Consider the following 12,288-nt stretch of genomic DNA (forward strand, 5'->3'; position numbering starts at 1 on the left):
TCCAAAGCCAAGCTCAACCAGTCTGAGTCCTTGCACCTCCAGGCAACAAAAGTCATGGTTTTCAACAGCCTCATGTATTTTTGCTCCCACCCTTGAACCCTTCCCTAGTAAAATGGCTAGGGCTCCCTGTTATAGGGGTGCAAATAGAGCTGATCCCTTAATCTCTCTCTCATTAGCGTAGTGTTCTCAGGCCAAGAAGTCAGGTATAAATGACTACAGAACCAAACAAGTCAATGGATGATAAGGGCAACAATCACTGGGAATTTTATAATCAGGGTATCCCTGTTTTGGGATAAAGTATTTTTTTTCAATTTTAGAAAAATAATGAATGAAAAAAAATGATTGAATAACATTACCACAGTCTGATTCAAAATTGGATCTCATTGATTCAGTAGTGTATCGCTACATTTCTTGAAATTAATACAGAAAAAAATAGTGAAAGTGGGTCAAGTAATGTCTTATGCTTGTTACGGAAAAGTACATAGCTAAACAGGAAAGATTTTTACAAGCAATAGAATTCCAGCTCCCTCAGCACAGAGTCAATTCAACATTCAAAGCATCAAAGAATCATCCATATCTAACCACTCCACGTGATGTAGGGAGGGGACGGCAGGAAATGTGTGCACTCTAGATTGTGCTAGACATTATAATGGTATAATGAGGATTTACCAATTTATTTCCTATGTATTTTTGGTTGTGTTTACAAGTATACACTCAAGCAAACTCAATTGGTCAACAGGATATTAAATTTACTACTCATATTACAATAATTGCTACTGAATAGATGATAACAGTAACTTTGCATATACAAAAATCACTTCCAATTCTGGCAATGCAATAACCAATAAAAAGTAGTAATTCAAATCCCAGCAATCAAAGTCCAGGATCAATTATATTTATGTCATGTTCTCCTGTTTCCATGCTAAAGGAAACAGGAGAACATGACAGTTGATATACGATACAAAGACATGAAAATAGTTATATTTGCCCATTGCACACACTTCAATTTTTTTAAATACATGGTTTTAACAATGGCAGAAAAACATATTAAACAAGAAAAGTTTGCTTTTAAAAAACTCAGGGATAATCCTGATTTGGTTACATAAGTACAATATGGTTGGAGGCAGTACAACTACAGCATAGATTGACCACAAGTTTTGTATGAAAGCTTTTAATTTTCTTTTATTTGCATTTCTTTTTATTGAATCATATTTTCCCCAAATCCTTTACTGAGCTGGAAGGTCCATTTAATTCACTCCCAATTTCTTTAAAATCACATTTAGCACTCCACACGTAGCAACTTCTCCTCACTACCAGGCAGTTTTTTTGGATGATGGATATGCTTATAGGAATATTGTACATTAAGCCTATCTGGAAAAAGCTCCAGGAAATTCAGATTTCATCCTCTTTGATTTCACTTCCCAGTTGGCCAACATAAATTATAATTGTAGCTTAAACACAAATGAAAAAAAGATTATAAATAGTTAAAAAAAATTAAAGAAAATGACCATATTTTTGAACCCAGCTCTGGTGCATCTGGTGGATATGAAAATACTAGTAACAGTTTAAAGGTGGGCCACAAATATCCTCCACAAGCTAGAAAACAAACCTTTCATTGTGAGGCTTTAGGCACTTTATCTTTTCAAGTTACACCAAGGAAGGAAGAGAGGGAACTTTTTCACTGTGTACAGGAAGAGATACAAACAGAAACAAAAAGTAATAGTGGAGAAATTTCAGTACTGCAGACAAAATTCTAAGTAGACTCACAGGGTAAAATCTAACAAATTCAGCCTTGAAATAAGAAAATATCTTAGTAACAATAGAAAAATATTGGAACAGCTTATCAGGGGAAGGGAGAAGCTCATCATCACTTGGAATCTTACAATGAGGCGAGATATCTTTCTAAGACCTCCTCCCCCACATGTACAGGTTAAGGCCTGATTGGATCTAATGTGCGAGCCACATAATCATGCCTCCTTTACATGTGCACAGCAGGAGGTGCAATTGTAGGATCACATATTAGATCCAACCACATCTTACTGACAGTGTAGGGGGAGCCAGATCCTGGGCTCCCCCTACATTGGCAAGAAGCAGGCTCCCATGGCTGGGAGCCCTCTTTCCAAAGGAGGCTCCCAGCCTCAGGGGTCACGTGCAGTTGGGACTGAGTTCCATGCCCATGTAGCACAGCTGGAACAGAGCCCCATCAAGTGCAGGACTCTCAGTCCCAGCTGTGACACATGGGAAGCCAGGACCAAGAGCTCCATCAGCTGCAGGACTCTCAGTGGCCTGCAGCTGCGGGGCACTGCTGTAGTCTCCTAGCTGTGGGGTGCACAAAGTGACCATATACCTCTGCAACAGGAAACCACATTAGCCAAGATCTCCCAGCCCTGGGAATGCATTGTGCACTGCCTACACATGCAAATCAAAGCTGGATAGAAACCAGCTATCAAAAGTTACTACACATTTTCCAGCTATAACTTCATAGCTGGTAGGACCTTTTTAATTTGCACGAGGGCTCAAGCCAGGGTGGGTGGGGGTGCCCAGCAGCACCCAAGGTGAAGCTTGGCCCAGCCCATGCATATCTGCAAGCATGGGCTACAGCTGCCCCGCCTGTGAGGGGACACTGCCTGGCCAGGGCAGAATGTCAGGCTCAGGGGCTCCCAGCTCCAGGCTCGGCCTCCCTGCATGCCAGATACAACATGAGCAAGGCAAAGTCACCCCCGGTGCAAGGGCCTGGCCATGGGACCCCTGGACCTCAAGAACAACCGCCACAGTTGTCCCAGCCTGCCCAGACCCCAGCCTTGCCCACACCCAGCTCCTTTCAATGGGCCAGGGCCAGGGCAGGCACTGCACAGGGCCACTGTGCTGCAAGCTCCCAAACAGCTTGGCCCCAAGCACTGCCTGTGGCTGCTGTTCTCACACCCCGGGGGAGCCCCTCGCTCCCACTGTGGCCCGGGAGGGGGGATCCGCCCCAATCGCACTGTGCCTACCATGTACAGAAGCCAAACTGGGAGCCCCCAAGCCCAGCATCCTGCCCCAACCAGGTGGCATCCCCTTGCAGGCAGGGTGGCTGCACCCCATTCCCACAGACCTTTGAGGACCAGGCCAGGCCGGACCCCACTTTGGGTGCCACTGGGCACCCGTGCTGCAGCCCAAGTCTGCGGAGCCCCAGAGAAATCCCCACTCCCCACCCATCCCCTGCTCTCATCTGGCTGCCACCTTCCTAAGGGCCTGGCTGGGCCAGCCTGCCTACAGTGCCTTTCCCAGCGCTCGTTTCTCCCCGTGCCTCTCTCCATCTCTCTTCCCTCTCCCCTCTCTCATCACAACATACAGGCTGTCCTCAGACTTACGACACAATTAGTTCCTGAAAACCACATCTTAAGTTGAAACGTTGTAACTCATTGTAATTTTCTCATAAGAAACAATGTTATAAATGGGGGATTCGTTCCTGAACTAAGGCCTGATACCTTATTTTCACCAAAAATACCCCAGAATTTTGTACTTGATCAATTATAGATGGGTAACATAGCTACATAAATATATTTAAGTTGTAAATAGCAACCATATTGATTTGGAACAACTTCTATGAAGTGACTTTGCTGGACTTTTTGAAAGGCTCTTGGTTGGATTTTTTGAAGGGTTGTTGGCTGGAGTCTTCTCAGCAGTCTTGGCTGCAGGTTTTTCTGGAGTCTTCTCTGTTTTCTTGAAAGCATCCAAGGAAGTTTGGACAGATGTTCTCCAAGGAGATAGTGATGCAGCGAACTTGTTCACTGGCACAGCGTTGCATCAGATCAAGCATTGTAAGTCGAAACTGACATCATAAAGTTGAAACAGGGTGTCAAGTTATAAACACTGTAAGTGCAAAACATTGTAACTCGAAACATTGTAAGTCAAGGACTGCCTGTACTTAAAAAAACAAAGGCAGTATATGAAGTTGTATTTATTGTCACCAGGTTTAGAATTTTTAGAAAACCTGGTACTTACCATAAAAAACCAACATTTATTATTATATTAATATGCAGTGCATCCTGCCATATACCCCCTGCCCAATTTTGTTTTCCTGGCATGCTGGTACTCTGGCACCTTACAAGGTAGACTTTGCATTTTTTTCAGCACTCCAGCCAAAAACATTGCCTACCCCTGGCCTAGTGTCTCAGTGAGAAGGGAAATTAGGTAGCCTATTGCTTGAGAGATGCTGTTTGAGGTTGGCAAGCTACCTGTAAGCTTGGATAGGTTTGTTCCCCTATGGCTACCTTGTGTTGGTCACTTTTTCCAGGAGGGGATAAAGGCATGAATGGTGCATCTAAAGCAGTGGTTCTCAACCTTGTTAGACTTGTGGCTTCTCTCCTCTGACTCCAGGCCTCCTCCATAACTGTTGAGCAGCATCCCATTTCAAAAACCAGTTTTACTGTGTTCACAATGTTTAAGAGTGGGAGGTATCACCAAATTCTAAATTCCCCCACCCCAATCTTTGACATTGAAACATACTTCTGTTCTGAAAATTAAGTATATAAACACCAATTTCTTACTTGACATCACTGTACTTGTCAGTAATTTCAGTGCCTAAAACAAGTTTTGTTGCTTTGCATTTCCATTGCTACAAAGCATATGGAAATGTCTGAGCTGAATTCTTTCCTTGATTACAGACTACCCACAGGTTTGTTAAAGTCAGCATTAACTGCAAGACCCAAGTTTGTCCTCAGCCACACTTCTGTAATCTCCAAATTCTATCCCAGTACCTTAGATCAAGGAACTAGGACTCCTAAGCAAAAAAAAAAAAAATGCTAAATGAGGGAGTCTACAGAAAAGCAAACCAGGCAGATTCAATTTCAGCAGCTTAACTCCAACAGAATCTGTAGAGCCAGAAGAGAACTGAGGTTTTCCGGGGAAAGGGAGTAAGATAGGCCCTGGTACTGCCCCCTCCTCCTCATGCCTCCAATTGGCTAACAGGTAAATCATTTTGAGATGAGCTTTATAGAAGTTTTATGAATAATAGTTCATTGCTAACAATATAGGCAGGAGCCTTACCAGGGTGGTAAGCCTAAAAACTTGCTCTTATACTCCAATTTTTTCTTCAATTGTTTTTTTCAAATCTTCTCGCCTTCCTACCAGCCACAGAAGGCATCCGTGAGAAGCAAGAAGGAACATGCAATGGGGATGCCATCAAAAACACCAGTCCCAATTCAAGCGATTAATATCACATCTCACGGAGAATTCATTACCACTAGTATTCTCTACTTCCTCCTCAGGGCAATTGCAGCTTCTAAAGCACAAGATTGTTTTTAAACCTTGTATTTACTCCTCCCCTTCCCTCTCTTCCTTCCTCCCTCCCTCCAACAATCTATATTTTTCTTGCAAGCCTGTGGAATTCACTTTAAAAAGCTCTCAGCCAATTTCTGTCCAACTGCTCTTAATATCCTTCTATTTTCAGTGGGTAAGGTAAGCCTTATCCTGTTTCCCAACTCCCCGATGCCCCCCCCCCTTTTTTTTAATTTAAGTAAAAGGGAGCTTTAAGGCCAAATTCTACTGCTCCTCGCTTTGGAAACAGTCCCATTTGCAGTCAGTGGGACTACTCTCAGTAAGACTAATATAGAATCTGCTCCTAAATGACCAACAATGGACCTCAGTGACAGGGCTTGGAAACACAAAAACTTTTGGCATCCTTGTGATTTCGTACACTACAGTTCATGGCAATTATTTTCACCATGTTGTTAGCAATTAAGAGATATAGATTTCACACAAAGTTTTATACCCCTCAACTGGTTGACAGACCCCACAACAGGTATGCAAGGGAGTTTATTTTCTCCAAAACTCTCTAGGTATCAACTATAACAGGTGCTTTGACAAAATGATATGGGGGAGCTTATTTCAAAACTTTTATAGTTCAAGGTTGAGAGCTGCAATAACATGTTCAACTTCATCCCAATACTTTGGAGCTCAAAATGATCTATTCTGCTTAAACGGCCTTTCATCTCCATATTAAGGGTCAGAGCATCAATTTAAGACAGACTACATAAGTACCCAGAAAACATCAGTTCCTCAGCAATTTATCAGGGTATTGCTCTCAATCTGAGATCCACCATACTTTGTGACTAACATAGCGCCCTTTCAGGCTTTTTATTTCAACTGCCAAAAGATCAAGGGCCAGGCAATTTCCTCTGAGATAACTTCTAAGTGAGTGTCAGGTTGTCAAAAGTTTACATATGAATACCCAGCTTACATGGACAGGATACATCACATTCTCCAGGGCATAAGCAGCTTCTACATCCTCATTAAGAGCTGTTCCCTTACATACCTGATGTATGTAAAGTTGCCACATGAGTAGAATACATACCTTTAGTAAGCAGTATTGTACAGATATCTCATTCAGAAATTAAATTATTTATCTTTATTTAACCAGACTCCCAATATCTTTATTTATCTTTGTTTAACCAGACTCCCAATATCCTCCTTTCCCTTGGGAGTTTCTGAAAGTAGAACACACAAACCTGAAAGATACCGAATTGTGGCCAATTTTGGATTTTGAACTTCATTGCAGAACAACAAGGAAGGTTTTTTGCCTCCCTGCTGCCATCTGACACCTCCAGAGAAGGAAGTCTACCTGATCAACACATCAAAGAGCTACTCAACATAGCTCACAAAGACACTCTCATGGACCCAGAGGGACAGACTTCCATCTTCAGCTCCTTCTGTGCAAAAATGAAGTTTATTTCCTACCTATGGGGACTTTTTACCATCTTATACCATCTACAATTTTCCCAGAGCCTTACAAAGGGACTTTGATTCCGAAAGCTTGCAGAAAAGGACAATTTTCTTGCCATTTTCCAGTTGGTCTAATAAAAGGTATCGTTTTGGAACCAAGAGTTCTAGTTTTTTGTAACACACAAACAAGCACTTAAAAAAAAAAGCTGTCAGTGGAATTCATCCAGATATATTGTCTGGACGTGTTCCAGGACATTCTCCATGGCCCTTTATTTCACTTGCTACTACAATATTTAGAATGATGGTACTCAGATCCCAGTTTGGATCTTCTAGCCATTACTTCTACGTAAATGGTAAAACTAATACTAGTTTACTAGCTCACCTGCAAACCCAGACAGCTGACACTCAGAAGTTCTTCCCAATGAATCGGGGAGGGCATGAACGCCATGGCCAGATGGAATAGGTCACATGTTTAAACAGATGGACACTGGTATTCTCAAAAGACCAAGAAGTTAAACTTATAAAATGATAAAGCTTGTTTATTCAAAGAGCCTTCTAAGCCTACTGATCTGTTGTTCCCACCTGCATTCCCAGGGCCACTGTAACAACTTATACATGGCTCTCTTAAAGGTATCCACACAGACACCACAGAAGAACTCTTTGATCAGGACATGAGATCCCGCTAAGGCTGGGTAGATAAAAGACCTCCTTCCCTCAGCCCTGGTTTTTCCACTGAGGCATTACCAGAAGCTCAAACAGCTTCAGTAAATAAGTACTATAGCTATCAGACCACAGGGCTAAGTTAGAGCAAAACTTTAAAGTGCTGCTCTAAGAAGAACTCGAGAGCAACCTAAAGGCTAGCTAGAACCTGCTATTTTGTCTTCCTCTAAATGTCCATTGTTATTTATTTCAGGAAAACTTAAATGATCAAAATTATTAAAGTGGTTCAAAACAAGAGCAGTTAAACAAAACATAAAATCAATATTCATGTGTGCATGTGCATTCATGTATGCATGTATGTGCACACAAACACGTCTGTCTGCGTGGAGCGAGAGACCTGGAGAGGTGAAATTGTCCACCTGTTATCAACTGACAAATATAGGTGGCAGAGCATGCTTCCCTCAGTCTCTAGTGCTAGCTGCTGCTCTCCCCTCACCCCCCCAAAGCAAACATCAAACTCTGCTGATGAACATTGCTGCCTAAACATGAAACTCATATTAACATATCTGCTTCCATGCTAGTCAAATATATTACATGAATTGAAAGGCTTGTTTAATTAAAAACTGCATCTGATTTCACATGCCCACATGGAACCTCAGGGTTTGCTGACTTATAAAAGGCACTTTTTACTCAAAGTACAAGTCTTTATCACAACAGCTAATTTCAGTGAAACAAAGCAAAAAGCATCAGGACACACAGTAATTCAAGAGTAGTATGGCACTCGCACACTGACATGAACTGGCATGTTTGCATACCATGTACTCCCAAAATAGATGTGCAGTTTGTTTTGGGAAAGCAGAATGAAATTTTCTTTTTCCAGAATCTAACCTGCTACAGCTCCAGCTTCTCCAGGGCTCAACTTTCTGGTTGCCTGGAGCAAGCACAGTGTCGGTTCATTAGCATCGCTCCCCTTCCCCTTGTTGGCTGGCCGACAGCTACTGCCAATTTGGCAGCAGCTGTGAAAGGGTTAAACCTTTGCTGTTGGCCCTGCAGCAAGGAGGGGGGGAAATGATGTTGATGACAGGACCCCATGCCTGCAGCCAGAGCCTAGTACAGCCTGCTGCTTCCATTCCAGCACCCCATCACCTCCATTCTGGTGTGGAAATCACTTTCCTTTCTTAATATACACACCCCAATTCTGGAAGGATAATTCTCAGGAAAAAGGTGTTGGGTGGTATTCAAATAAATACAGTATGTTCTCAGGGACATAGGACAGAGACGTTTTATGATTTAAAAACTTCCCTATATTAGAATGCAGTGTGAGAACTCAAAATGAAAAGTACATAGGAAGTAATTTTTAGTTAAAATTCAGTCAATGTATTTATGTAACTACAAGTAACATATGGTCAAGGAAGGCATTATATTCAAAAGCTGGTCTAAGTCTATCCCATCCATGCAGTTATTCCAATAAAAAGATATCACCCACAAATATCCTGCTCATATTTTTGTTCAACGCATTCTTAAATTCTTGTAATTTGGAAACTATTTTGTGTACGAGCTGGAATATGCCAGTACCACACATTAAACCACTATAACTTGAAATAATTGTCTTCAGACAATAGGACTATTTATTACTTTAATTTTCTTCTGAATATTCATATTCACACCACTAGTGCACTGTAGTGTTGATGAGCAATCTGTATTTTGTATTGATTTAAAGAACCCTGCAAAGGCTTTCTTTAATCTATAATTAAACAATAAAACCTTTAGGGGAGCTATTAATCTGACAATCAGTTTTCTTCCCTCTGCCCCCTGCCAGTAATTAAGTTCTGCTGGCATTTCCACATTTTATTATAATGACTTGCTTTATTATAATTTTCTTGAATTAGTTGCCACAAAAGACAAAAAAATAAGAGAGGCTCATACTACAATAATGACTTGGTATTTAAAAAATGCACAGTAATGCTGATAATAGCAATAATAAACTATACAAATGTAATATCTGCTGCCTCCTTAAGATAGCTGGTATGCATTTTAGCTCTTCTCATAAGAATAATCCCCATAGCAGATACTGTTCTTGATATGGTTTATTCAAGCAAAACTTATTCTAAAACTTTCTTTTTTACACTAGAATCAAGATTAATTGCATGAAATGTCTATATAATGTCTGGAGGAACATATACAGGAGTCAAATGTATTACTCTGTATGACTATTTATTGCAATAATACTCAGTTCCTTGTAAGTATTTATGATTTAAGGGGCAACAGGCTATGAGCAAATTTATTTGACAAGTTGAAGGGTTTATGGCTTGCTTGTACAGTACTGAAGATAAATTTTACAAAGAAAGTCCATGTGTCTTCAATAGAATCAATATCCCCTTAAGGTATAAATCATACACTCATATTTTTCTATATACCAGATCCATTAAATGAGACATATCCACATTGCATTGTGCAATTTGTATAGACCAGGTCCTCCTACCCACCAGGACTTCATGTTTTAATATTAGAAGCATCAAGCTTGAATTTGCAAACCTTATTTGCTTGCATCCTTCCAACTCATATAACGGATGAAATTGCAGGACTGGCCCCATGCCATGATGAAATAGAAAACTATTTCCCCACTCAAGTCTTTTGAGAAGGGTTGTTATATGGATGGGTATTTTTCAGGTTTTGTCCTGCAATCCATTTTGCTTTACGGCAGCCCTTACTCATGGGAATAACAATAGTACTCAGTATTTGATATAGCACGTTTCATCCAAAGTGTTCAAAGCACTTTCTAAAGGTAAGCATAATTATCCCCACTTCACAGATGGGCTACCAACTTCTATGACTGATAAAGTTTTTTCCAGATCCTTACCACAGCTTTTTCCATTACACTGGTTAATGTGCTACATTTTTACACTGTCAGCACAATGTCTTGATAACATAAAATAAATAGAGTATAAAAGTCCTTGATGCCTGAAAAATGATATTAGACTTTCAGCTTTTCTTGTCAAATCAATCACTAATTTATCATTAAAAAAATCTGTCAGACTTTGTGAACCACTTTTTAGGAGTGGGGATGCTCAGGAGAGAACATTAAATGAACCATTCTGCAGCAGTTCATCCCTGTCATTAGGTCTGCTGGCCCTGCTGGAAGGAAAGCCCACACAGAAGCCACCAGCACTCCTCCAAACTACTCACTTATAGCATGTCTCTCAGCTGCAGCTCAAGAATACGATAACAACAATAGTCTCTGAATAACCTATTGTGATTTATACTGCTTCTCCAAAAAGTTCTACATCAGTGTCTACAATATAATACAGGAGGGAATAACAATTTCAGGTAAGCAGTGTAGTGAGATACCATACAAGTCCCATGAGCATGATAGAAGTGAGCAAGAATCTAAATGCCATTCTGTATCTTGAAATGTTTAGACCATCCACCGCACTTTTATTTTTCTGCACCTTCAAAGCAGCTTAGGTCTTAGCTATATTTAGGTATGGAACCTTAGGACTTAAGTAGTCACACTTACCAAGATTCTGCCCAATTTGGTGTCATTTATTCAACTGCAAAACAAAAAGAAGATTAATAAATAAAAATCTCAGAAACAAGAACAATAATAAAGGCACATAAAAATGTCTCTTGTGCGCCTTTTCAGGTTGCAACAAGAAGTTGAATCCATCAACGATTAGTCGAAGCAACTCTGATATGAAAGCATGAAGGTTTCTCTTTAATCTTAATCAGAGGTGAAATAAATCCTTGTTGCAGGGAGGAAAACAAGTTAGTTTCAAACGTGTGCAGAGGTAAAATTGAGATATTTGATGATTTATGATACCAGCACTTCTCTAATGGCCCCATCAGAATTTCAGCTTTTATTTTAAAAAATAGTAAAAAGGCAAGTCTGCAGTCCCTGCATAGTCATGAAGATAACTCACTCCAATGTAACTGAGTGCAGTAGCATCTGTCTGAGACTACTGCAAGAATAAAACAATAGCTTTAAGAGATATGTGAGCTCATTTCAGTTCAACGGGAATATGAATGGCAAAACAGTTAATCGTTTTAGCATACATCCAGCTATTTTAATGTTGAAAACAGAATCAGGAATTGTGGGCAAGTCTTGAGTAATATACCACTTTTTGGCAAAGAATGTGCCCCAGTCCAGTGCACATCCTTGAGTATTTACTTCCATCAACATACACTCAAGCTCCACAGCAAATAGGTCTGGAGAAACTTTTGGAGGAAAAAAACATGCATACACTGAGGCCAGGTACAGACATTACACTTTTATGGATATAAGCAATCAGAAACCGGTCTGTACCTATAACAGGACTGAGTCCAGCACTCACAGACTGATTTTAAAATGTCAGAACCCAATCTAAAATTTGCTTCTCCCTCCCCCTCCCGCCTTGCCCCCAAGGCTGAATGCATGTTCTTTTCTCTACCAATCCACCTACAGAAAACCACGTAACTCTATTCGATTCTGCCTTGGGCTTTTTAAATGTTTTTACTTAGCCTGAATGACTGTCTCCCTGAACTTACCCAAAAATGGACGGGCAAAGGGAAAAATATGAACCCTCAAGTGAACAGCACAAAATCCTGAAAATCCTGAAAACCACAAAAGTTTGGTTTAATGCATTAAACTTATAGGCTTCTGAGATTTCCTTTATTCTTAACTTAAATATAGAAAACAAGCCATATCCAAAGTCAAATATTTCTAGGGTTTTTCTCTTGCCAAGATATTCTGTCTTTCTTGCTATACCTTTTACCCTCCTAGTCCGGGTGCCACCATGACTCACCCTAAAAATATTTCCCTCTCTCTACCTAAACTCCTAATAATTGAGTATCTGATTTCATTCACTCCCCCACAGGAGAAGGGTGCTGGAAGCTGTCTAAATTGGGATCTTATTAATTGAAGATTACCTTTCTCCCTTGCCTCAGAGA

The 12,288-nt window shown here is 40.5% G+C and overlaps 1 long non-coding RNA gene across 1 annotated transcript in view; it reads right to left on the minus strand.

Annotated features, from left to right (window-relative positions):
• LOC149852242 (uncharacterized) overlaps window positions 1–12,288 on the minus strand; it is a 79,310-nt gene that overhangs the window by 15,478 nt on the left and 51,544 nt on the right. Inside the window, exon 2 of the long non-coding RNA XR_016439471.1 lies at window positions 10,880–10,913. This is a non-coding gene — a long non-coding RNA (uncharacterized LOC149852242). The remainder of the gene's footprint in view (window positions 1–10,879; window positions 10,914–12,288) is intronic.

This window comes from Crocodylus siamensis, chromosome 15, assembly GCF_052110815.1.
Source record: "Crocodylus siamensis isolate JL-2025a chromosome 15, ASM5211081v1, whole genome shotgun sequence".
NCBI classification, from domain to species: Eukaryota; Metazoa; Chordata; order Crocodylia; family Crocodylidae; genus Crocodylus; species Crocodylus siamensis.